Here is a 26440-nt window from a genome sequence, read left to right as displayed (position 1 = left end):
ATTTTTTAATTTGTGTTGGGATTTCTTCTTTGACCCATTCATTATTTAGAAATACGTTGCTTGATTTTCACATATTTGTGCATTTTGCAAATTTCTTTATGTTATTGTTAGGAATCTTAGGTAGAAAGATAGACATGAGCAGCTGGAAAAGGGGAAGATAAGTGAGGGAGGGCAGGGACATGGGACAAGCATCATGATTAACTTTTCTTCCCTATGATGAAAAATGCCAAGATATACAGTATAGTAAGAAAAGGAGGTACTCCATCTTAAGGCTAAGATTACATTTTAAAAACCAGGGAGTTAGGAGGTAAGATTCCCAACATTTTGGTAATCAGACAATAACCCACCCAATCTTAAGGCAGGGCAAGCAGTCTTAACTGATATGTCCCCACTGCTTGAGGGTAACCACTATCTTGGAGAGGAACCTGATCAATACATTCATTGTATTTAAGTTTATCTTACAGAATTATGTAGAGGACTAACTGTGGATAAGAACATAGTGTCCTTCCCTGGAGAGAGACATCATGAGACCACAAGTCAAGCCTGTGCCCAACAACCTCCCCTCTGCCCTTTGCGCCATTCTTGAAAGCCTTAAAAGACAGAATCCCCAGCTTTCAGTGAGCCTCCTCTCTGAGGCTGCCCACACTTTTTCCTTTCTTTAAGTGCATACCTTTAAACAAAGATTTCTCACTGCTCAGCTTAATTGTGTTTTGTCTCTCTGTGCTTTTCCAATAGTAAGTGTCTTTGTTTCTTTGCTATTTCATTTTATTTCCAAGTCTTCACTCAGTCTCCACTTTACTCTTAATAAGTAGGGAGGGGCTGCTGAGAGTTCAGATTTTGGCTTGCAAGTTCCTGTTGCTTGGGTGACCTGGAGGGAATTGCAGCTGCAGTAGCCTGCTTGAAAATCTCCCTTCTTTGGGAGGTTCTCAGAACATAATCTCACTCCATCCTGTGCTCCACGACTCTCCCAAATCCTGGGGTGGTAGGGGCTAGTCTCCATGCCATGCAGATCCAAGCAGACACAGGACACCAAGTGACTCTGGCTTTAGGATTTGGCAAGTGAATCTGCCCTAATCCTTTGCACTTTTCTGTTCTCAGCTGCCTGCAAGGCAGCTGCCATTCATTTCTGCTCTTGCTTTAATTAATTCCTTCCTTATCTACATTCCTACGTACTTAAGAATTCTTTCTTGTTCAGAGTCAATGTAACTCCGGGGAGATGAAATTCTGGGCAAAATACCTCTAAAACCGAAATCAGTCAAAGGGAGAAATAAAGTTTAAAACCCATTTACTGCTTACGGACTGCAGTCCTGGGCCATCTCCCTTTCCTCCTCTGCCAGAAGCAAGTCAGCCCTGTCCTTCCCCTCTCAAGTTCCAATAATCCCTCCATTGCCCAGGTAATTATGCACTGATATGGAGATGAACTTTCTCTGCCCCTGAGGAACACCTATTGCTATACAGATGCACTAAATCCATACTTTTCTCAACCCCGAGGAATGCCTGTTGATATGCAGATGCACTAAAGCCAGGTGAAATATTCTGGAAATATTACAATTTTACCCACAGTCAAGAGCCCTCTCCCTTCAAGGCTCAGATTTCACCTTATGTGCAAGGAGAAACCTCCCCAGATGCAGCTGTCTGGCAACATAAGGTTCAAAGAAAAAACTGCCCAGTTAAGGGGTCCCATGTGAAGATAGCAAAGGCTTTGCAGGGAGGTGACTTTCTTACCAACCAGATCCCAGCTTGGCACAATCAGATAGAAATAAGAACTGCACAAATCATACCTCAGCATGGGAAAGGACATGTGCACTGACAGGGATGGCTATATAGATGGACCTATAAATTAAATAACCACCCTTGTTAGTCAAAGAGGTGCCTCCTAAGCAGAAAGCCATATAAATGTCTCCCTTGATTCTGGCCTGCTCCTCCCTTGGAGTGTATTCATACAAAACTTTGGTTCTACTTCGCTATTGTGTCTCTACCTTTCAATTCTTTGTTGTGGTGGGGACAAGAACTGAGGAAAACATACTCAAACCATAACACTATTAATTTCTAATTCCATATTGTTATCAGAGAACATACCTTGTATGATTTCAGTCTTTTAAAATGTACTGAAATTTGTTTTATGGCCTAAAATACAGTCCATCTTGGACAACGTTCCATGTATACTTAAGAAGGGTATGTATTTTGCTGTTGCATGAACCATTTTATGTGTCCAGTTAGGTAGTGACAAAGAGTGCAGTTGAAGTCTTCTATTTCCTTGATGTTTTTCTTCCTAGTTTCTCTATCCATTCCTGGAAATTGGCTGTCAAAGTTGGTCAAATCCAACTGTTATCACTGAATTGTCTATTTCTCCAAACAATTCTGCCACGTTTTGCTTTTGGGGCTCTGTTTTAAGTAAACATAAGCATAAAATTGTTATACCTTCCTGACCCTTTACCATTATAAAATGGCCTTGTTTCTCTTTAGTAGCTTTTGTATTAAAGTCTAATTTGATATTAGTAGTAGCCACTCCAATTCTCTTTTGCTGTTGCATAGTCTTTTTCCATCCTTGTATTTTCAACCTATTTGAGTCTTTGATGAACACGTCTTTTTATATGTTTATTGGCCACTTAACTATTTTGTTGCATGGCTGTTTAAGTCTTCATCAATTTTGTATTTTAACTTTTTGTCTTTTTCTTCTTGATTTGTAGGAATTATTTATATGTTCTGGATACATGTCCTTTGTAGGATATTATTGCAAATGGCTTTTCCTAGACTGTAGATTCTCTTTTCACTCTTCAGTAGTGAATAGTTAACAGAGTTCATTTTGTCAAAGTTTTCTTTGGTTTTTTCATTTTTCTTTTGTGTCCTATTTAAGACATTTTTGTTGACTTGAGTTTTATTTATACATTATTATGGCAATGGCTGACTAATACATTAGATACTGCCTACTTGCTCTTCAAAGTAGTTATACTAATTTATACTCAAGTCAGCATCATTGTTGCATTCCATTGCTCACATATCTCATCAGATTTTCAAACTTTTGACAGTTTAGATGGAAAACGAATTCTCACTGTGGTTTGAATGTGCATTTTCCTATTTACAATGAGATTGAGAATATTTTCATATGTTTATTGGCCATTTTGATTTATGCTTTTATTTATCAACTGTTAATTTCATATATATCTATCTATATATATATACACACACACACACATACATATATATGTTTGAAAGATCCTAGAACAAGTTTAAAAAAGGAAAAGCAAGGTGCTGAACAATGGCTATAAGTACAAACACACATACGTGTGTTCTTACATAAATGCAATACACATATATCTGTATGTTTTTATATACATAGTATGTTTTTGAAAAAATTTGAAAGAAAAAGTTGAACAAATTATTTAAAAGATATTTACAGTAAATTATAAATTATAAAGGCAAACTGACAAAATTCCTTATTAATTTGTCATTATGAGTGAAGATTTTTTAAAAAGTGAAAAAAGTAAAATGAGACTATTTAATGTTTCCAAGTGATCCATCTGCTTTGTCAAATATTCTCAGTAGGTTTTTTCTTCCCCACAATGCTCAAACATGTTAGGTAATCTATTTCCACTTTTTCCTTGGGGACCTCCCTCCCATAGCACTCTGCCCTCTCCTGCAGTCTGGATGGGTTACTGTAAAGCTCTCCTGTACAGCTATCATCCTGAGAATTGCTTCTCTATCAAACTGTTTTCTTCTGTTAGGTTTCTTTTTCCTGGGTCCAGTGATATTCTTTTCCTTGGTTTACTCTCCCTATTTGCTGCAGCCCAGCTTCTAGCAGGCTCTAAGAAAGGAGAGTGCCTTAATCTACCCCTACACTTGGTGCGTGGTTTGGTCTAGTAATTTTAAAGGTTTACTCCATTATCTTCTATTCAGTGTTATTGAGAGGTCTTATGGCATTCTAATTCTCATTATTTTATTTGTAACCTGTTTTGTCACTCTGAAAGCTTTTAAGATTGCCTCTTTATACTGAATGTTCTGAAATGTCAGAGATATACCTCTTTGTAGATATTTTGCTCTTCATGATGCTAGACACTTAGAGGGATCTTTGAATCTGGAGGCTCTGTGTCCTTCAGTCCTGGGAAATTTTCTATCTTCCATTTTCCTTTTTTCTTTTTCTATGATTCTTGATCTCCTGGATTGATGCTCTATGTCCATGTAACCAGATGCTTTCTGTTATAGTTTCTATGTGTTTGACTTTTTGTTCTACTTGCTGGAGAAAATATCTTTGACTTTCCAACTCTTCTATTAAAATGTTTCATTTCAGCTTTCATATTTCTAAATTTCCAAATGTTCTTGTGGGTCTCTGTTTGTTTGTTCACAGTACTCTATCCTTGTTTTATGGATACAAATCTTCTATTGTTTTTCCAAGGATGTTATTTATTGGTTAGTTTTGTTTTCTGCTGTTCTTGTTTGTTTCTATCAGGTTCCTTTTTTTCCCTGTTTTTTCAGTTTTATCTTTTCATGTTGCAGGCTTTTTATCAAATGTTTGTTGTTTCTGGTATGCAATATGCAGAATCCAAACAAATGCCACTTAAATATCTATTATGAATTGCAACCTGAAAGACAGAAAGAAAAAATAAAGGAAAGGTACACTGATTAGGTTCTGAGAAGGTCAGTAAGAATAATACATGTGTGGGAAGCATCCTAGCAATGCCATTAAAACAAGTATTGAGCTATACAGAAAGACACTACAATATCTTACGAAAGCCAAAGAAATGTAATCAAAACAAGGAACAAATACCAAGCCACACCTTACATGGAGGGTGAGGTGGGGTAGCAGATTTAAACTGGACAGAGGAATAGGTACCATGGGATTTCAATATAGGAGATGTATTAGCCCCAAACCACCCCCTTTAAGATGTAGAACTGTACTGAAAGGGCTCGTAATGTCCTGTTAGTGAATTATAAATGAATAACTCCTTAACCCCAATTAAAAAAAAACTCTCTGGTTGATATACAATCTCAATTGGCTGAGATAAAATAAGAACTCCAATTTGCTTAAATAGTATAATTGTTGTTTGGAAATCTTCTAACCAGGAAGATTAGAATTTAATTTAAAGAAAAAACTAGATTGTATCCATAATATTAATATTCTTGTGTTGATTGAAAATACATTAGTTTTATAATGTTATGTTAACAAATTACCACAAACAGTGGCTTAAAACAACACACATTTAATTTCTGAGGATTTGGGGCCCATGACTGTGGACCCTGGCTTTTTGCTGGCTGTCTACTGGAGGCTCCCTCAGGTTCTGGAGGCACCCACAGCCCCTAGAAGAAACCACATTTCCCAGAAGAGTCCATAATTCCTTGCCACCTGGGCTTTGTCTTAGTCCCTTTGCACTATTGTAACAAACTACCAAAGACTAGGTAGCTTATATAACAGAAATTTACTTCTCAGAGTTCTGGAGGCTGGAAGTCAGAGAGCAGGGCACCAGCAGGGTCAGGTTCTGACGAGGACCCTCTTCCAGGCTGCAGACTGCTACCTTCTAGTCATATCGTCACGGAGCAGCAAGAAGGCAAGAGAGCTCTCTGGGGTACCTTTCATAAGGGCATTAATCCTATTCCTGAGGGCTCCACTACATGACCTAATCACCTCTAAATGCCCCACCTCCAAACACCATCACACTGGGAGTTAGGTTCAGCATATGAATCAGGGTAGGGAGGCAACATACACGTTTAGTCCACAGCAGGCTTTTCCAGCATAATTGCTAATGTCATTCAAGCCCACAAGGAATATCTCTCATTGCCGTCTGCTTAAACAGTCTTTGTAACATAACATAACATAACATAACATAACATAACGTAACGTAACGTAACGTAACATAACGTAACATAACATAACATAATGTAACACAACGTAACACAACATAACAAACATAATCATGGAAGTGACATCGCATCATCTTTTCCATATACCACAACCTAATTGAGGGACTGACATCATATACATCACCTTTGCCAAATTCTGTTAGTTAGAAACAAGCCACAAATCCTGCCCAGGAGGGGATTACACGAAAGCATGGACACAGGAGATGGGAAATCACTGGGGCCTACCTTCGGGACTGTCTGTCACAAGGCATAATCTGTATACGTTTGGTGCTTAAAATATTTGTAATGTTAAGAAAATTTGGCAAATTAGGAGCATCTAACAGGTTAGCTTTGTGATTCCAATTTAAAATGAGTAAATGAGTAATTGAGTTAAGATTTAGAATTTTGAATTAAGAGATATAAGAGAGTTTTAAAAAGTTTGAAGAATATATTGGATCATTTAAAATAACATCAGCCATACCTATGTGCTTAATTTATTATACTTACATGTTTATTTAACTACAAATATTAGAATTATTATAGTATGTGAATGTGGGACAGCCCATCTCCAAACACAGCCCAGTCAGTTCATGTCCTCCCTGTATGTTCATGCTGCCCCTCCTTACAAGAAGAGGACCTTATCCCTCTGCCCCTTCCATCTGGGCTGCATTGATGTCAACTGACCGAGGGAATGTGGCAGAAGTGACGTTCTGGAACTTAAGCCCATGCTGTACAAGGACTGACAGCTTCTACTTCCTGTTGTTTGGAATGCTCTTTCTTGGACCCCAGGTGCCATGTTGTGAGGAAGCAAATCATATATCAGATTGCAGAATATATAAAGAACACTTAAAACTCCATAAGAAGACAAAGACGCAATTAAAAATGGGCAAATTTTTAAATAGATATTTCACTAAAGAAGATATAGGAATGGCCAATGAGCACGTGAAAACAGTTATTAGAGAAATGCAAATTAAAACCACAATGAGATCCCACTTCACACTTGCTAGAATGGGTATAATAAAAAAGACAGACAATAACCACTGTTGGTGAAAATGTAGAGGAAATGCAACCTTCATACACTGCTGAGGCAAAGTAAAATGATGTAACCACTTTGGAGAATAGTTTGGCAGTTTCTAAATGGTTAAACATGCGTGTATTAAACATATCTTTTTTTTTTTTTTTTAGAGAATCACTGTTTCATTTATTTATTTATTATTTTAATTCATTTTGTTATCATTAATCTACAATTACATGAAGAACATTGTTTACTAGACTCCCCCCTTCACTAAGTCCCCCCCACAAACCCCATTACAGTCACTGTCCATCAGTGTAGTAAGATGCTATAGAATCCATACTCATCTTCTCTGTGTTGTACATCCCTCCCTATGCCCCCGCCATATTATACATGCTAATCATAATGCCCCCTTTCTTTTTCCCTGCCCTTATCCCTCCCTTCCCACCCATCCTCCCCAGTTCCTTTCCCTTTGGTAACTGTTAGTCCATTCTTGGGTTCTGTCAATCTGCTGCTGTTTTGTTCCTTCAGTTTTTCTTTGTTCTTATACTCCACATATGAGTGAAATCATTTGGTACTTGTCTTTCTCCACCTGGCTTATTTCACTGAGCATAATACCCTCTAGCTCCACCCATGTTGTTGCAAATGGTAGGATTTGTTTTCTTCTTATGGCTGAATAATATTCCTTTGTGTATATGTACCAACTCTTCTTTATCCATTCATCTACTGATGGACACTTAGATAGCTTCCATTTCCTGGTTATTGTAAACAGTGCTGCGATAAACATAGGGGTGTATCTGTCTTTTTCAAACTGGGCTGCTGCATTCTTAGGGTAAATTCCTAGAAGTGGAATTCCTGGGTCAAGTGGTATGTCTATTTCGAGCTTTTTGAGGTACCTACATACTGCTTTTCACAATGGTTGAACTAATTTACATTCCCACCAGCAGTGTAGGAGGGTTCCCCTTTCTCCACAACCTTGCCAACATTTGTTGTTGTTTGTCTTTTGAAAGGTGGCGATCCTTACTGGTGTGAGGTGATATCTCATTGTGGTTTTAATTTGCATTTCTCTGATGACTAGTAATGTGGAGCATCTTTTCATGTGTCTGTTGGCCATCTGAGTTTCTTCTTTGGAGAAGTGTCTTTTCAGCTTCTCTGCCCATTTTTTAATTGGATTATTTGCTTTTTGTTTGTTGAGGTGCATGAGCTCTTTATATATTTTGGAGGTCAACCCTTTATCGGATCTGTCATTTATGAATACATTCTCCCATACTGTAGGGTACCTTTTTGTTCTATTGATGGTGTTCTTTGCTGTACAGAAGCTTTTCAGCTTGATATAGTCCCACTTGTTCATTTTCGCTTTTGTTTTCCTTGCCCGGGAAGATATGTTCATGAAGAAGTCGCTCATGTTTATGTCCAAGAGATTTTTGCCTATGTTTTTTTCTAAGAGTTTTATGGTTTCATGACTTACATTCAGGTCTTTGATCCATTTCGAATTTACTTTCATGTATGGGGTTAGACAGTGATCCAGTTTCATTCTCTTACATGTAGCTGTCCAGTTTTGCCAGCACAATCTGTTGAAGAGACTATCATTTTCCCATTGTATGTCCATGGCTCCTTTATCATATATTAATTAATCATATATGTTTGGATTAATGTCTGGAGTCTCTATTCTGTTCCACTGCTCTGTGGCTCGGTTCTTGTGCCAGTACCAAATTGTCTTGATTACAGTGGCTTTGTAGTAGAGCTTGAAGTTGGGGAGCAAGATCCCTCCTACTTTATTCTTCCTTCTCAGGATTGCTTTGGCTATTCAGGGTCTTTGGTGTTTCCATATGAATTTTTGAACTATTTGTTCCAGTTCATTGAAGAATGCTGTTGATAATTTGATAGGGATTGCATCAAATTTGTATATTGCTTTGGGCAGGATGGCCATTTTGACGATATTAATTCTTCCTAGCCAAGAGCATGGGATGAGTTTCCATTTGTTAGTGTCCTCTTTAATTTCTCTTGAGAGTGTCTTATAGTCTTCAGGGTATAGTCTTTCACTTCTTTGGTTAGGTTTATTCCTAGGTGTTTTATTCTTTTTGATGCTATTGTGAATGGAATTGTTTTCCTGATTTCTCTTTCTATTAGTTCATTGTTAGTGTATAGGAAAGCCACAGATTTCTGTGTGTTAATTTTGTATCCTGCAACTTTGCTGTATTCTGATATCAGTTCTAGTAGTTTTGGTGTGGAGTCTTTAGGGTTTTTTATGTACAATATCATGTCATCTGCAAATAGTGACAGTTTAACTTCTTCTTTACCAATTTGGATTCCTCGTATTTCTTTGTTTTGTCTAATTGCTGTGGCTAGGACCTCCAGTACTATGTTAAATAGCAGTGGGGAGAGTGGGCATCCCTGTCTTGTTCCCAATCTCAGAGGAAAAGCTTTCAGCTTCTCACTGTTCAGTATGATGTTGACTGTGGATTTATCATATATGGCCTTTATTATGTTGAGGTACTTGCCCTCTATACCCATTTTGTTGAGAGTTTTTATCATGAATGGATTAAACATATCTTTTTATTCAGCTGTTTAGACCTCAGGGTTTTTGCAGACTCTAGGGAAACTGCCCCTCCCAGGTTTAGCAAATTCCTAGAGAGAGTAAAGAAGTTACCCAGGAGGGTATCTTTCATATGCAAAACAACCAATCTTAAACCCATACCTCAACTATCTTTAAGATGCTCTCACACTTAGAGACATTATCCCCCTACCCTCATTTCTTCAGGTCCAGGTACTAGACAACTAGAGGCAGCCCCTATGGCCCAGAGCCCACCGACTTTATTCAAACTAGTCAGTCCTAACCTGCTCACCCTGCTTCACCTTCCCTTTTGTGCAGAAATCACAGTAATGTCTCTTGCCCATGTTTTCCCCCTTCAGCCTTGTGACCTGCTTGATGCTACCCCATGTGTCTCAGCAGGGGACAGAGGGCCCCTCACACTTGAAACTATGAGTAACTGACTATCTTTTCAATTATGTCTTGATCCATTGGTCTCACTATACATTAATAAAAAAAAAACTTTGAAAAGAATATGTTTACCATATGATCCAGCAATTCCATTCCTAGGTATTTACCCAAACAAAATGAAACTATATTTCCACACAAAGATTTGTGCATAAGTGTTCATAGCAGCATTATTGATAACAGTCAAAAAGTGGAAACACCCCAAATGTCCATCAGCCAATAAATGGATAAATGAAATGTGTTACATCCATATAAGGGAGTACTTATTCAGAATAACTGATGTGTGAACTACTGAAAGATGCTAAGACATGAGCAACCTAAAGAATAAGTATACCAAGTGAAAGCAGCCAGGCCCAAAAGACCACATACTCTATGATTCCTTTTATAAAATGTCCAGAGAAGACAAATTAATAGAGGGGAAAAAAGTCTATGTGATTGCCTGGGGCCAGAATGGGAACAGGGATTGACTGCAAATGGGCACGCTCTTTGTGGTCATGAAAATATTCTAAAACTGGATTGAGGTGATTAACACACAACTCTGTAAATTTACTAACCATCATTGAATTGTATATGTAAAACAAGTGAATTTTATGGTATGAAAATTATTGCTCAATAAAACTGCTTAAAAAAATCAAGTCTGGAACAAGGAATTCAGCGCTTTGCTACTGTCTGAGGGGCAGTGCATGAATATGATGTTTCAGAAGAAATGTCAGAGTGCTATTCCGTTTCCTCCATCTACCAAGACCATGTGAGATGGAAATTCTGGGGGTGCCCAAGAAGCCATCCTGACTGGCTGGGCAAAGTCTGTGCCGACAGAGCAGATTCTCCTCATCGCGGAGCCGTGCTGCCTTTGTGGTTTGCTGGGTGTATGTGTTGGCTAAAGAAACTCCCGGAGTGAAATGCCAGGGAAGAGTTATTAGAGTTTTATTTGATAGGTTTAGGACAGCTACCTGTGAAACAAAGTCCTTGAAAGGTAAAAAGGTGCTCTGGAGAGGAGAGCTTTCTTACACTTCCTAACAAAAGGATATAAGCCATGATTCTACAGATTAGCACATACAAAAACTGATGGTACATAGTATTTTTTTACTCATTATCTAGGCACAAAGTAACTTTATGAAATTAGTTAGACACAAAGCAGACATACAATACTTGTCCTACAAACCACAAGTCAAGCCTTTGTTTTAGATTACTAAAGCGTTAGGGTCAGGCACTTCTCAGAAGCGTGTATTCTCAGCATTTTTTTTCTCTGACATATGTTGGGAAAAACGTGTGCTTCAATGGCAAACAACAATACACTATTCCACATTACACATGTGGATTCTATGGGAGCTATTTTACAACACTCTGTACCTTGTAGGTAACAGAAATGCAAAACGATTCTTTTCTACAGGCATGAAAGTTCTGTCCTGTCCAGCAGAGGTTCAGTTGACTTCCCTCCCTACTGAGGAGAAAGTGCACTTTACCTCCATTTGCACATTCATTGCTATATTCCTGTTTTATGAATGTGTCTATTCTTTGACTTTTCCAGTTTTAACATCTGCTGGATTCCCTAATTCTGCATAAAACATAATCTTTAATATGGTTATTTTATTTCTGAATGAGAATCATGATTTTATCTTTTCATGTAAATCATCTTTAACATTATTGTTTTTAACAGACTTTATTTTTTTAGAGCAGTTTAAGGTTCACAGTAAAACTGAGCAGAAAATGCAGAGTTCCCCTGGCCCTCACACAAGCACAGCCTCCCGACCAAGGACATTCAGGGCCAGTGACACATTTATTATCTCCATGAAACTGCCTCAACACATTATTATCATCAAAGTCTATATAACATGTTTTAAAATTAGTATCAGTGTTTTTTGTCATCTTCATAAAATCTTAAGATAACCTTTCAAGGTGTCATCCTATCCAGATACAGTCCAGACAGGTCCCCTAAATGAGCAAATTCAACCTGCCCTTTCAGAGTTCTGCCTGGGTGGCTACATGTTACCATCAGAGGGGAATTCCATCCACAGAGAAGCCTTAGAGAGCCAGAGAATGGGCCTTTTCCAAACCTCTTTATCATATATGCACATGTCCTTGTGCTTTGTTTCATAAAATAATTAAACTTAATTGAATTTCACAACAATTCACCTAGTTGCTTGTGCCAGAAGCCTGGTAGTCACTCAGGATTCCCTCTTTTCCTTCCTTTATTTTTTTTTGTATTCAACAAATAGTCATTGAATGCCCACTCTGGGCAGGCCACACTACTAGACCCTGGAGAGACAATGGTGGGCACAGTCCCTACCCTGGGGAACTAAGGATACGTAGGTATTCACACATCTCACAGATTGGGCACATGCTATGAAAGGAAGCCATGACTTAAAAGCAGGGTCCCTGATTTAGTTGGGAAGTGAGGAGGAGTCAGGAAGGCTTCTCTGAAGAGATGACATGTGGGCTGAAACCTCAAATTAGTTAGGAAATCAATAGAAACCTGAATGGAAGTTAATTAACCAGGACGTGTGTGTGTGTGTGTGTGTGTGTGTGTGTGTGTGTGTGTGTGTGTAGGGGTGTGGCATTTAAGCCGACCTGATCAGGCAGCAGAAAAGGCTAAGATTAATATTTGAGGAGAGAAAGAGCATTCCAGCTGCCGAAAGGTTCCCATGGTGGGACTGGGCAGAGTGGAGGACAGGGATATGAGGCTGGTGACCTGGAAGAGGTGAGTCGTTGGAGGACATGTAAAGGATTTTTCCCAATTTAGGAGCAAAGGAAAGCCATGAAAATATTTGTGTCCTTCCTTTCTAAAATACTCTAAATTTGAAAGATGCTTTTATGGAGAAAGGTCAAGTGTCACATTGGATATTGAGGCAGCCCAGGGTTGAAACAATGTTTGTGCAGACTAGGATTGTGGCAATGAAGTTGGAAAGAAATGGAGAGACACAAGACATACTTAGGGAATAAATAAGAAGGACTAGGAGGGGATGGAGCCAAGTAGAGCAGCAGAAATCTCCTCCCAAAACCATATATATTTTTGAAAATACAACAAATACAACTATTGTTAAAAGAGAGACCAGAAGACACAGGACAACAGCCAGACTACATATATACCTGCGAGAACCCAGCGCATTGCGAAGGGGGTAAGATACAAGCTGCAGCCCAGCGGGATCCGAGCGCCCCTCACCCCAGCTCCTGGCAGGAGGAGAGGAGTCGGAGCGGGGAGGGAGAGGGAGCCCAGGACTGCTGAACACCCAGCCCCAGCCATCCTCACCGGAGCGCAGACACACAGTGCGTGGTGTGCTGGATACTAGGGAAACAGGACAGTAAAACCTACGAGTGGGTCCCCACAGCTGGCGCCCCTAGGACAAAGAAAATCGAGTGCTTTTTGAAAGTCTTAAAGGGACGGGGACCCCACAGCTAGACGGAAACGTCCTGGGACACTTAGCCTAGCAGCTGGGAATCCCGGGGAACTCTGGGTGCCCTAATCCCCTGGGAAGCAGCACTGCTCAGAGGCCCCTCAGAGTGATAAACAGCCTCCTGCCTGTTTCCCCTCCGACGCGGCTCCGCCATGTTGGAGCAGCAGCCTGAGGCTGGCCATGCCCACAGCAACTGCAGAGCTTAACTCCACAGTGGCTGGGCAAGAACCAGAGACCCCGTCTGCGCGCAGCTGCCCAGCACAAGCCACTAGGGGTCACTGTTCACCCAGGAGAGGAGGGCCACAAACCAGCAACAAGGGACGTTCTCCCAGTCGACACATGGGCCAGTTCCCCACAACTATCTCTATCACCATGAAAAGGCAGAAGAATTTGATACAAACCAGACTAACCCAAACATACTCCCCTGAGAAGGAATCTGGGGAGATAGAGCTAACCAATCTCCCTGAAAAAGAATTCAAAATAAAGGTCATAACCATGCTGATGGATCTTCAGAGAAATATACAAGAACTAAGGAATGAAGTCCAGAGGGAGATTACAGAAATGAAACAATCTCTGGAAGGACTTAAGAGCAGACTGAATGAGGTGCAAGAGGCCGTTAATGGAATAGAAATCAGAGAACAGGAACACAGAGAAGCTGATGCAGAGAGAGAGATAAAAGGATCTCCAGGAATGAAACAATATTAAGAGAACTGTGTGACCAATCCAAAAGGGACAATATCTGCATTATAGGGGTACCAGAAAAGAAGAGAGAGAAAAAGGGATAAAAAAGTGTCTTTGAAGAAATAATTGCTGAAAACTTCCCCAAACTGGGGGAAGAAATAATCGATCAGACCACGGAAGTACACACAACTCCCAACAGAAGGGACCCAAGGAGGACAACACCAAGACACATAATAATTAAAATGGCAAAGATCAAGGACAAGGACAGAGTACTAAAGGCAGCTAGAGAGAGGAAAAAGGTCACCTACAAAGGAAAACCCATCAGGCTATCATCAGACTTCTCAACAGAAACCTTACAGACCAGAAGAGAATGGCATGATATATTTAATGCAAAAAAACAGAAGGGCCTTGAACCAAGAATACTGTATGCAGCACAATTACCATTTAAATATGAAGGAGGGATTAAACAATTCCCAGACAAGCAAAAGTTGAGGGAATTTGCCTCCCACAAACCACCTCTACAGGGTATTTTAGAGGGACTGCTCTAGATGGGAGCACTTCTAAGACTAAATAGATGTCACCAGAGAAAATAAAATCACAGCAAAGAAAGCAGACCGACCAAATACTAACTAAAGGCAAAAAACAAAATCAACAACCCACAAAAGCAGTTAAAGGAAGCACAAAAGAGCACAGAATAAAACAACCAACATATAAAGAATGGAGGAAGAGGAGGAATAAGAAGGGAGAGAAATAAAGAATCACCAGATAGTCTTTATAATAGCTCAATAACTGAGTTAAGTTAGACTGTCAGATAGTAAAGAAGCTAACCTTGAACCTTTGGTAACCACAAATCTAAAGTCTGCAATGGCAGTAAGTACTTATCTTTCAATAATCACCCTAAATGTAAATGGACTGAATGTACCAATCAAAAGACACAGAGTAATAGAATGGATAAAAAAGACCCATCTATATGCTGCTTACAAGAGACTCACCTCAAACCCAAAGACATGCACTGACTAAAAGTCAAGGGATGGAAAAATATATTTCATGAAAACAACAGGGAGAAAAAAGCAGGTGTTGCAGTACTAGTATCAGACAGAATAGACTTCAAAACAAAGAAAGTAACAAGAGATAAAGAAGGACATTACATAATGATAAAGGGCTCAGTCCAACAAGAGGATATAACCATTATAAATATATATGCACCCAACACAGGAGCACCAACATATGTGAAACAAATACTAACAGAACTAAAGGAGGAAATAGAATGCAATGAATTCATTTTAGGAGACTTCAACACACCACTCACTCCAAAGGACAGATCCACTGGACAGAAAATAAGTAAGGACACAGAGGCACTGAACAACACACTAGAACAGATGGACCTAATAGACATCTATAGAACTCTACATCCAGAAGCAACAGGGTACACATTCTTCTCAAGTACGCATGGAACATTTTCCAGAATAGACCACATACTAGGCCACAAAAAGAGCCTCAGTAAATTCTTGGTGAAGGGGGGACCCTAGTAAACATAATGTTCTTCATGTAATTGTAGATTAATGATAACAACAACAAAAAAGAAGGACTAGGTGATGAGCCAAAAAAACACTAAAGTCTCCAACTAGTGGCTTGCTCTGCTCAGTGGGACCCTTCCCTGAGGCCAGGAACACCTGCAGAGACTAAATTTCCTCACCCTGTTTTAGTCTCAGGAAATCTCTCCAGCTGCTCTAATTTTAACTTTAAGAGAAATGTAATTTCTTCTCAAGTCTTTCTGTGTCTCCTTGTCTCTCCTCTAGTTTCCTGAGTTTATGTCTTAGAAAGCACTGCTCTTATGACACTACACTGAAGGCCATGAGCGATCAGCCTCCTTTCCTGGAAAATGACCAGTGGAATCCCAACTGAACATAGATTTTTCAAAACAAAGGCCAGGAGAAGTGTCTGTCTTATGTAACATCTCTTTTAGGTCCAGTGACACAAATGTCACTGAACAAGGACTCATGAAAGCCTGGCTGGCTTTTTGAAATGGGGAAGAGAAAATGCTGGGAGGAAAAAAGACAGCACGTTGGAAAAAATAAGTAGAAAGACCATGGATACATGGTCCTGGAACACAGAGTAGGAGAAAGCCACCTCTCTGATGATTTCCCCAATAGGCACATCAAATTAATCAAGTCCAAGTGATTCTGTTGCCTTAATAGCTTAAAATCTACCCTGTCACTGGTAGCTTCATTTCGCTGCCTTGGTTCAGAGCAAGTGATCAGGTTCTCATTACTTCTTTACCCGAATTGCTGTAATGGCAATTTATCAGGAGTATATTTGGCTGCATGAAATAGAAACCCCCAAACTGTGGTTAAACCAAATAGAAACGAACAGTACAGAGCTGGTACCGCAGCTCAAGGAAGTTACCAAGGACAGACCTACATAACTGCATTCCAGGCAGGGGGATGAGGTGAAAAGTGAGGGTGGCAGGGAAGTGAGACATTTCTAGAAATTCCCAGCAGGTTTCTACTTTTGCCAGAACTATTGTCACAGCTGTTGTAGGGGAAGATAGGAATCATAGCTACTTAGCTGAGTTTATTATTATTTTTAAATAAGCAAGACTCAGAGGATGGATCAAGGATAGGCCACCGAGAGTGTCTGTCACAGCTGCCTAACTGGTTTCACTGTTGCTAACCCTGCCCTTTCCTCCAGAGCCTCCTCTGTGTGCTGCTAGGAGCATCATTCTAGAATCAGATAGGCTACTCTCTTGCTAAAATACTGTAGTGGTCATCTGTGGCTATCAGGATAAAAGCCCAGCTCCTGGCTCAGCACACAGGGCTCTCAGGATCTGGCCCCTGCCTCTCCCTCACTGCATCTCCCCTCCCTTGCCTGCAGGCCCCAGGGTTCTGGTGCCCCCCACCCCACCAGCCCGAGCCCCAGTCCCTGAATTGACGATGCTGTTACAGATCCACACATGGCATGTGTTGCCTCAATGAACTGCCTTTCTCCATCCTTTAAACTCAATCCTAGTTTTCTTTAGACTTTAACAGAAGTGTAATTTCTTCTCAAGTCTTTCTGTGTCTCCTTGTCTCTCCTCTGGTTTACTGAGTTTACCTCTTAGGAGGTACTGCTCTTACTAGAATTTTGTTATTGTTTCACAGTCCATGAGCTCTTCAAGGGTAGACACCATATTTCACCCAACTCTCTATTCCCAGCAGCGTGAGTTGTCAGTAAATGTTCTGAACCAATGAATCCAGACCAGTTTGAAATTGTTGTTCCTTTGCAGAGCAGATCAGTGTAAGGAAGAGCCACTGATAAAATATATTTAACCACCCCCTCCCCTAGAGGACAGCCAGAAAATGAGAGATCCAGTGTGGTCCTCCATTTCAGATCTTTGACCTTCAACCTCCGTTCCCAGGGAATGATTTCAACCAAGAGGGAAATAAAACTTTCTTGAATGACACTTCCTCTTCTTACTTCATATATCCAGTCTCAGTGGAAACCCCAAAGGATAATAAAGCAAACAAAACACAAAGAGACAGAAACACAGAGTTAGCACCACAACCTCCTGCATTAGTGAGAAGTGGGCAAAGCCTCTGCCTTCTCACAGCCTCTTACAGCGTGAATGTTTGCATTCTCCCCCACCCTCAAATCCATAAGTCCAACTCCTAACCCCCAGACTGGCTGTATTTGGAGTAATTAAGGTTACATGAGGTCATAAGAATGGGATCCTGACCCAATAGGATTAGTGTCCTTCAAATAAGAGACAGCAGAGTTCCTCCTACCTCCCCACCCCTGCACTAAGGAAAGGCCTGGTGAGACCATAGTGAGACGGCGGCCTTTTGTAAGCCAGGAAGAAAGCTTTCACCAGACAATAAATCTACTGGATTTTTAGCCTCCAGAACGGTGAGAAAATTAATTTCAGGTGACTGAGCCCCCCAGTCTGTGATACTTTGTCATGGCAGCCTGAGCCAAGACAGAGCTCTTGAATGTGCTTTCTACATAGAAAGTAGTCAATTAATATTTGTCAAATATGTAAGTATATGATGATATATCTGTAAGAGAATCTAAAAATAGCTGTCTCTGAAGATTTTGATTATGGGTGATTTTAATTTTTGTTACTCATATTTCTGTGTAATTTGAACACTTAATGATGTATATATATATTATACTGTAAAGTTTTAAAAAAGCAGTTTAAGTCACACATCATACATAGCCAGATGGTTTGACACAGAGAACAGCCCAGGATGTAATCACGGGTCATGGAGCCAGTGTTTTGGACCTCAGAGCAGCAGACACCTCCTGGTGGGCTGCACATGATGTTCATTAGGCAAAAGCACGTGTTGGGATGAATTTCCTGCAAGCCTGCTTGGAGGTGCTCGGATGGGTGCTGCAAGTGTGAGCTTGCTAGGCTAGAACAGGGTCTAGTTTTGCTCATCCTTATATTCCCAGTACCTAGGTCAGTGGCACAGAGCCCCCCCATATATACTTTTTGAAAAAAATTTTTTTAAAGGCCATCATTCTTCTGGTTAAATATGAAGAGAGTAAAAATTACTTGCTGAACAATCAAATGAATGACCATAGGGCATCTCAGACTTAAGTTATGTTTCTTTTTTTTTTTTGAGAGGGCATCTCTCATATTTATTGGTCAAATGGTTGTTAACAACAATAGGTTATGTTTCTTTTGAAATTTGAGAATGAATATTTCTAACAAGAAGAACCAAGTTACAAGAGGGTTTGATGCAGGGTGGAATGCAGAGTTCAACTGTTCAGCACCTTGCTTTCTGAATTACTGAGCTACTGTCCCTTGTTCTCTTCAGTAATTTTTGTCTATGTCAGAAGGTGTGTTCTTATAAGGCTGGAACAATTGTTTGGAGGCACTAAAACTGAAATTAATGAGTCTGTTCACCCATACCCTATCTTGTTGGGCCTTAAGACCAGTACGCTTCCGATTTCAATATAGAACTTGTGTGCTGGGGACCTCTTGTGGTGACATTGTGTACCTGCTCTCAGCCCCGAAAAACACCTGCTCAGAAGTGAAATGATTGTTTTTTGAGGGAAAAAAAAAAATGGATGTCAAAAATTGTAGAAATACAGATGGTCAGTAAACATCTAAAATTTTAAAAATATCTCTAGTATTTAAAGAAATTTAAAGTGTGTGTGGTTAACACACAATTTAAAAAGAGTTATACCCAGTCAGGATAAGGCAAATAGGCATTAGGTGTTACTATAGGCTTGGTAGAATATTGATACAAGTAGTACAACCACATTTTAGAGAGAAGTTAGGCCTTAAAGCTGATTTAAAATGGTCACATTTCCTGCCCCAGTAATTCCACTTCTAGAAAAATTTCCAGTGGAAATGATTGAAGATACAGATCAGTTTTGCATATTAAGATTTTTATCAAGTTATAGAGTAGAAAAAATGAAATAAGCAAAATAGGAAGAGAGCTTAATAAATGATTTTCCATGTAAAGGAATATTAACACTTAAAATTGTGTTTTCATGTAATATTTATTGACATGGAAAATGCTTGTAATGATGAGAGTAAAGCAGATTTACAACTGTAATACCTATATCTTTATCTATATACCCCCACACACATATGACAGAAGAGAGAAAGAGAAAAAGGGAGGGGAGAAAGAGAAGCTGTTAGGAAATCTACCAACATGTAGCAGGAATTACTTCTGTGGGGAACTGTTATGATTTATTTTCGATTTCCCCTTCTAAACTTCTTTGTACTACCAGAATGTAAAGAATGAACATTAAAAAAATTTTAGAGGTCATACAGATATATTCTTACTTTAAAACATTAGTTTGGTCTTTACATTTTTTAACTAACATTGTTCTAAAACTAGATTTTTTTCATTGTGATGTTTTGAAGCTATTTCTGTGCTGTTCCTTACAAGTTCAAACTCACTTGAATAAATATTAATTTTTACTTAAAGAAAAATCATTGTTTAAAACAAAATGTTTTTGTTGCTATAGTTTAGTTTCAGATACATGCTTTCATGGGGAATATTTAGTTCCACCAAAGAGGATATGTGAAGTTTGATGAGGTCAGCCATTTCCTCTCTGAGAAGCTAAGACTGTATCTTGGAAAGAACTGCACTGTCTAGGGAGCAGAGAAGGAACTAGAGAGGAGGCGGCCTCTGCCCCTCTCTGCAGTGACTGCAAACTCTGAACTCCTGTGTCAGGCTCACCTTGGTGAAGCCTGGAGGTTATTCAGTGGTTAAATGAGTTCCTTAAAGGAGAAGGTCATATAAACCTAAAGCAGTGGTCTTGCAACTTGTAACAGAAGAGATATTACTCAATGCGTTTTCAATGGAAATTGGAAGTAGGGGCCCCTCTCAAAAATTAAAAACACATATAGAGTAAAATATTCAAGCAATGTGAAAACATCTTCCCACCTCAGATTGCTAGTCCTCTATTCTCTCTCTCCAGAGGAAACTCTTAGATGTTACTGATACATTATTCCAGAAATATTTTGTTTGCATAAAAGTAGTGAATATGTACACAAATCTGTCCCTGTTTATTAAAACCCAAGTGGAAGCATACTATTTATATACTCTTCGGCACCACGTGATTAAAAAAATGTCTAACAGTATTATCTAATGTTTTTACATAAACACACACACTTTTTAAAAACATAATGGACTTCAGTACTATATAAAAAGGTAAGTTGGGACAATTTACATTTCTGGTAACATGATAGATATCCCAGAAAATGCTTCAACTATGGGTGCTAAATAAAAGGGAGAAAAATTTAATGGACATATGTGAGGGAAATGAAACAAAAGTAGGAATCCAGAGACTAAAGATGGTGGCTGCCCTGAAGGCATCTGTTCTTCCCTCAGGTCACACAACTCCTGTTTTGTTTGGTTTTGTAATTGTGGTTAAATATACATAACACAGAGATTATCATTTTACTATTTTTTTTTCATTTTACCATTTTCAAGTGTATAATTCAGTGGCATTAAGTACATTCATAATATTTTGTAACTATCGCCACTATCACCCAAACTTTATGACTTAAAACATAAACTCTAATTAACACCCAGATCATGAACTTCAACCATTAGGAAATATATCCCCATTCCCTTCCCCCTAGCCTCTGGTAACCACCATTCCACTTTCTGTCTCTATGAATCTGCCCATACAAGTGGTCAGGCAATCTTTGTCCTTTTGTGCCTGGATTTTTTTCACTTAGCATAATGTTCATCCTTGTTGTGGCATGTATCAGCACTTCATTCCTTTTTTATGGCTACATAATAGTCAATTGTATATATGTACCACCGTTTGTTTATCCATTCATCTATTGATGACACTTCAGTTATTTCCATATTTGACTATCGTGAATAATGCTATTAGGAACACTGGCATACAAGTATCTGCTTGAGTTCCTGTTTTCAAATCTTTTGGGTATATACCTGAGAGTAGAAATGCTGAGTCATGTGAGAATTCTATGTTCCACTTTCTAAGGAACTGCCAGACTTTTTGAATGACTGCATCGTCCAGCCATGCACAAGAGTTTCAATTTCTCCACATCTGTCCATGTTTGTTATGTTCAGTTTTTCCTTATTTAAAATAACAACCATGCTGGTGAGGGTTGAAGGGGTATCTCATTGTGACTTTGACTTGCATTTTCCCTATGATTAATGATGTTAAGAATCTTATTGCCCATTTGTGTGTTTTCTTTGGAGAAATTCAAGATCTTTGACCATTTTTTAATTGAGTTGCTTGGTTCTGTTGTTGAATTTTAGGAATTCTTTATATGTTCTAGATATTAACCTCATCAGATATATGATATGTGAATATTTTCTCCATTCTCAGGGTGTCTTTTCACTCTCTTGATAGTGTTTTGATAGTGTTCATTCTTTTGATGCCCAAAGTTTTTAATTTTTATGAAGTCAAAATAATCTTTTTTCTTTTTTTGCCAGTGCTTTTGGTGTCATAGCCAAGAAACCATTGCCAAATTCAATGTCATGAATATTTTCCCCTATGTTTTCCTCTAAGAATTTTATAGTTTTATGCCTTACATTTATGTCTTTGACTCATTTTGAGGTAAAATTAGTATATGGTATAAGGGTCCAACTTCATTCTTTTGCATGTGGATAATCAGTTTTCCCAGCACCATTTGTTGAAAACACTGTCCTTTCCTCATTGAATGGTTTTAGCAACCTTATTGAAAATCAGTTGACTGTATGAATGAGAGTTTATTTCTGGGCTCTTTATTCTAGCCCATTGGTCTATATGTCTGTCTTTATGCCAATACCACACTGTTTTGATTACTGTTGCTTTGTAATAAATTTTGGAATCAGACTCAATTCTATTTTTGAGCTTCTGTTTTAACAGTTGTGTAGGTGACAGGACAAAAGTCTAGTATCCTCAGGTATAAAGCAGGGTATAAAGCAGGGAACAGGAGGCACAACTGGTCCCAAGTTCATGCCCGTCAGATGGTCTGTATTTCAGATCAGTGTAATGCTGTTTTGAATGTTGCTTAGGTACTTCAAGAAAATTCACTGCCACAAAACAGAATCCTTTCTTCTTAAAACTCTTGAAGATCTCTCCTAGCAGGTTCTGCTCAGTATCACCAGGCTTGATGTAAATGAAAACGTGCTGTTGTCGGCCACATCTCAAGAAAGCTGAGATGAAGACCAGAACTGCCGCTGCGGCTGTGGGAACTGGTAAGCCCAATATAGTGATTCTGGATTTGTTTATACCCAGCAACATGACTTCATATGTATAAAGCTAAAATTGACAGCAATACAAAGATTAATTGACAAGCACATTACAGTGGAGGATTTAATATACCTTTTAATAAATCATAATCATAAATTAAGCAGAGGAAAAAATCAGTGAATGTACAGAACATCTGAAGAAAATGATTAAACAAGTTCATATAAATAGGAAGCCAATGTCCATGAATTGAAGAATATTCATTTTTAATACAAATGAAGCAGTATGTTCTAGATCAGAGTTTGGAAAACTTTTTCTGTGAAGGGCCAGATAGTAAATATTTTAGGCTTTGAGGACCATCTGGTCTCTCTCAGAACTATTCAATTCTTGCTTTTATAAACATAGTCAATCTGTAAACAAATGAGTGTGGCTGTATACCAAAAAAACTATTTTTAAAAACAAGCAGCTTCACTCCAAAACTACTACAACTAATGTCTGAATTCAGCAACGTTGCAGGATACAAAATTAATACACAGGAATCTGTTGCATTCCTATATACTAATGATGAACTAGCAAAAAGAGACATCAGGAAAACAATTCCATTCACAATTGCATCAAAAAGAATAAAATACCTAGGAATAAACTTAACCAAGGAAGTGAAAGACCTATACACTGAAAACTACAAGACACTCTTAAGAGAAATTAAAGAGGACACTAATAAATGGAAATTCATCCCATGTTCTTGAGTAGGAAATATTGCCAAAATGGCCATCTTGCCTAAAGCAATCTACAGATTCAATGCAATCCCTAACAAAATATTGGCAGCATTCTTCAATGAACTAGAGCAAATAGTTGTAAAATTCATATGGAACCACAAAAGACCCAGAATAGCCAAAGCAATCCTGAGAAGGAAGAATAAAGCAAGGGGGATCTCGCTCCCCAACTTCAAGCTCTACTACAAAGCCACAGAAATCAAGACAATTTGGTACTGGCACAAGAACAGACCCATAGACCAGTGGAAAAGAATAGCGAGTCCAGATATTAACCCAAACATATACGGTCAATTAATATATGATAAATGAGCCATGGATATACAATGGGGAAATGACAGCCACTTAAACAGCTGGTGTTGGCAAAAATGGACTGCTACATGTAAGAGAATGAAACTGGATTATTGTCTAACCCCATAGACAAAAGTAAACTCAAAATGGATCAAAGACCTGAATTTAAGTCAGGAAACCACAAAACTCTTAGAAAAAAACATAGGCAAAAATCTCTTGGAGATAAACATGAGCAACTTCTTCATGAACATACCTCCCTGGGCAAGGGAAACAAAAGCAAAAATGAACAAGTGGGACTATATAAAACTAAAAAGCTTCTGTTCAGTAAAGGGCACCATCAGTAGAACAAAAAGGCATCCTACAGTATGGGAGAATATATTCATAAATGACATATCCAATAAGGGGTTGACATCCAAAATATATAAAGAGCTTATGCACCTCAACAAACAAAAAGCAAATAATCCAATTAAAAAATGGGCAGAGAATCTGAATAGACAGTTCTCCAAAGAAGAAATTCAGATGGCCAACAGGCACATGAAAAGATGCTCCACATCACCAATCATCAGAGAAATGCAATTTAAAACCACAATGAGATATCACCTCACACCAGTTAGGAGGGCCACTATACAAAAGACAAACAATAACAAATGTTGGTGAGGATGTGGAGAAAGGGGAACCCTCCTACACTGCTGGTGGGACTGTAAATTAGTTCAACCATTTTGGAAAGCAGTATGGAGTTTCCTCATAAAACTCAAAATAGAAATACCATTTGACCCATGAATTCTTCTCCTAGGAATTTACCCTAAGAATGCAGGATCCCAGTTTGGAAAAGACATATGCACCCCTATACTTATCACAGAACTATTTACAATAGCCAAGAAATGAAAGCAACCTAAATGTCCATCATAGATGAATGGATAAAGAAGAGGTGGTACATATACACAATGGAATATTATTCAGCCATAAGAAGAAAACAAATCCTAACATTTGCAATAACATGGGTGGGGCTAGAGGGTATTATGCTCAGTGAAATAAGGCACATGGAAAAAGATAAGTATCAAATGATTTCACTCATCTCTGGGGTATAAGAACAAAGAAAAAACTGAAGGAACAAAACAGCAGCAGACTCACTGAACCCAAGAATGGACTAACAGTTATCAAAGGGAAAGGGACTGGGAAAGATGGGTGGGAAGGGAGGGATAAGGGGGAAAAAGGGGCATTATAATTAGCACACATAATGTAGGGGTAGGGCACGGGAAAGGCAGTATAACACAGAGAAGACAAGTAGTGCCTCTATAGCAGCTTACTACATTTGATGGACAGTGACTGAAATGGGGTATGTGGTGGGGACTTGATAAAGGGGGGAGTCTAGTAACCATAATGTTGCTCATGTAATTGTACATTAATGATACCAAAATAAAAAAAGAAGAAATGAAAAGGCAACCCCCCACCCCCCCCAAAACAAGCAGCAAGCCGCATTTGGCTCATGAACTGCAGTTTGCTAACTCTCTTTCTCGACCATAAAGCAAGTCTCAACCTGCTTCAAAGACTTAGCTTTATAAACATTATGTTTTTGACTACAGTAAAATCAAATTTTAAATCAATAACAAACAGATGTCTTAAAAACAACAAATCTTTATGTTTTGAAGTATAAAACCAGATTTCTTAATTGTATTCTATTGCTGCATAACAACCAAAGTCATAACTCAATGCTTCTGGGGTCAGCTAGGTTGGGGGCTAGTTATTCTGGTCTGGATTTAGGTTGGCTCATATTGTTTGGGTTGCACCTGCATCTCTGGTAGGTTGGGGGGCTGGCTAGTCTAAAATAGCCTCCCCCATAGGTGTTTATATAACTGTTGGCTAGGGTATTGAGAGTACTAGACAACATGTTAGTAAATTTGAAGGTGAGTATATCATAAGACCCAGAAATTCAATTTTAGGGTATATTTCCTAGGAAACATACTGCATATATTTTACAGGGTAAAGATAGAAGAATATTCATGGAAGCATTGTTTGTGTGAGTGAAAAATATGTACATTAACAAGAAAATGAATAAATTTTGTAATATGTACACATGGTAATGATATATGGTAGTAAAAATGGCTGAACCATACTTATACACACAATAATGTAGAATACAGCAAAAGAGAACACATTCCAGTATAAAACCATTTATATGAAGTTTTACATAACACTAAACTAAGAATATATTATTTAAATCACAAACATGTGGGATAAAAACCATAAACAAATCAGAATTGTAAACACAAGGTGTTTGGATAAAAAGATCAAATAGAGGTGCACAGAGGACTTCAAAGACATTGGTGATTTTATATTCTTAAGTGACTGGTGAGTACAATGTTCAGGTTTTACAACTTACATTCACAATATATATGTGGTATATATGAAATATTGTATAATGAAAAATAAAAAATAATATATAATAAGGAAATAAAAGTGAAATCAGTTATTACAGTATTCCAAGTGAGAAATGATTGTATAGTAGAAAAAGAACAGTGTTACTAATAATAAGTAACAATAAAGAGTTTAGCAAAATGGGTTTATAATTAAATATGACATACACATATTTTAAAGCATATGAATAGGTAATGAAGTCAGCAAACATCTTTACAAAGTTACTGGAAATAAACAAGAATACTAGAAGTTTTCTTCTAATTTTCTCTAATTTTTATGGTTGTATGTAATCTGTAGCAATAAACCAAGATTAAATAAATGATTGGGCTCAAACTCATTCTCTGGAGAATAAAAGAAAATGAGAAGTCTAATTCCCCTAAAAATTATCATG

General features: G+C 38.5%; 1 protein-coding gene across 1 annotated transcript in view; it reads right to left on the bottom strand.

The window, feature by feature from the left end:
- Nucleotides 1–983: 983 nt before the first annotated feature.
- Nucleotides 984–26440, bottom strand: part of GCNT4 (glucosaminyl (N-acetyl) transferase 4) — a 162523-nt gene continuing 137066 nt past the window's right edge. Inside the window, exon 3 of the transcript XR_008994467.1 lies at nt 984–4580. The gene's annotated coding sequence lies outside the window, so the exon portion shown is untranslated. The remainder of the gene's footprint in view (nt 4581–26440) is intronic.

Source organism: Manis pentadactyla, chromosome 2 (genome assembly GCF_030020395.1).
Source record: "Manis pentadactyla isolate mManPen7 chromosome 2, mManPen7.hap1, whole genome shotgun sequence".
Classification (NCBI taxonomy): Eukaryota; Metazoa; Chordata; class Mammalia; order Pholidota; family Manidae; genus Manis; species Manis pentadactyla.
The sequence above is the reverse complement of the archived record's forward strand: the minus strand, read 5'-3'. Positions and strand labels throughout refer to the sequence as shown.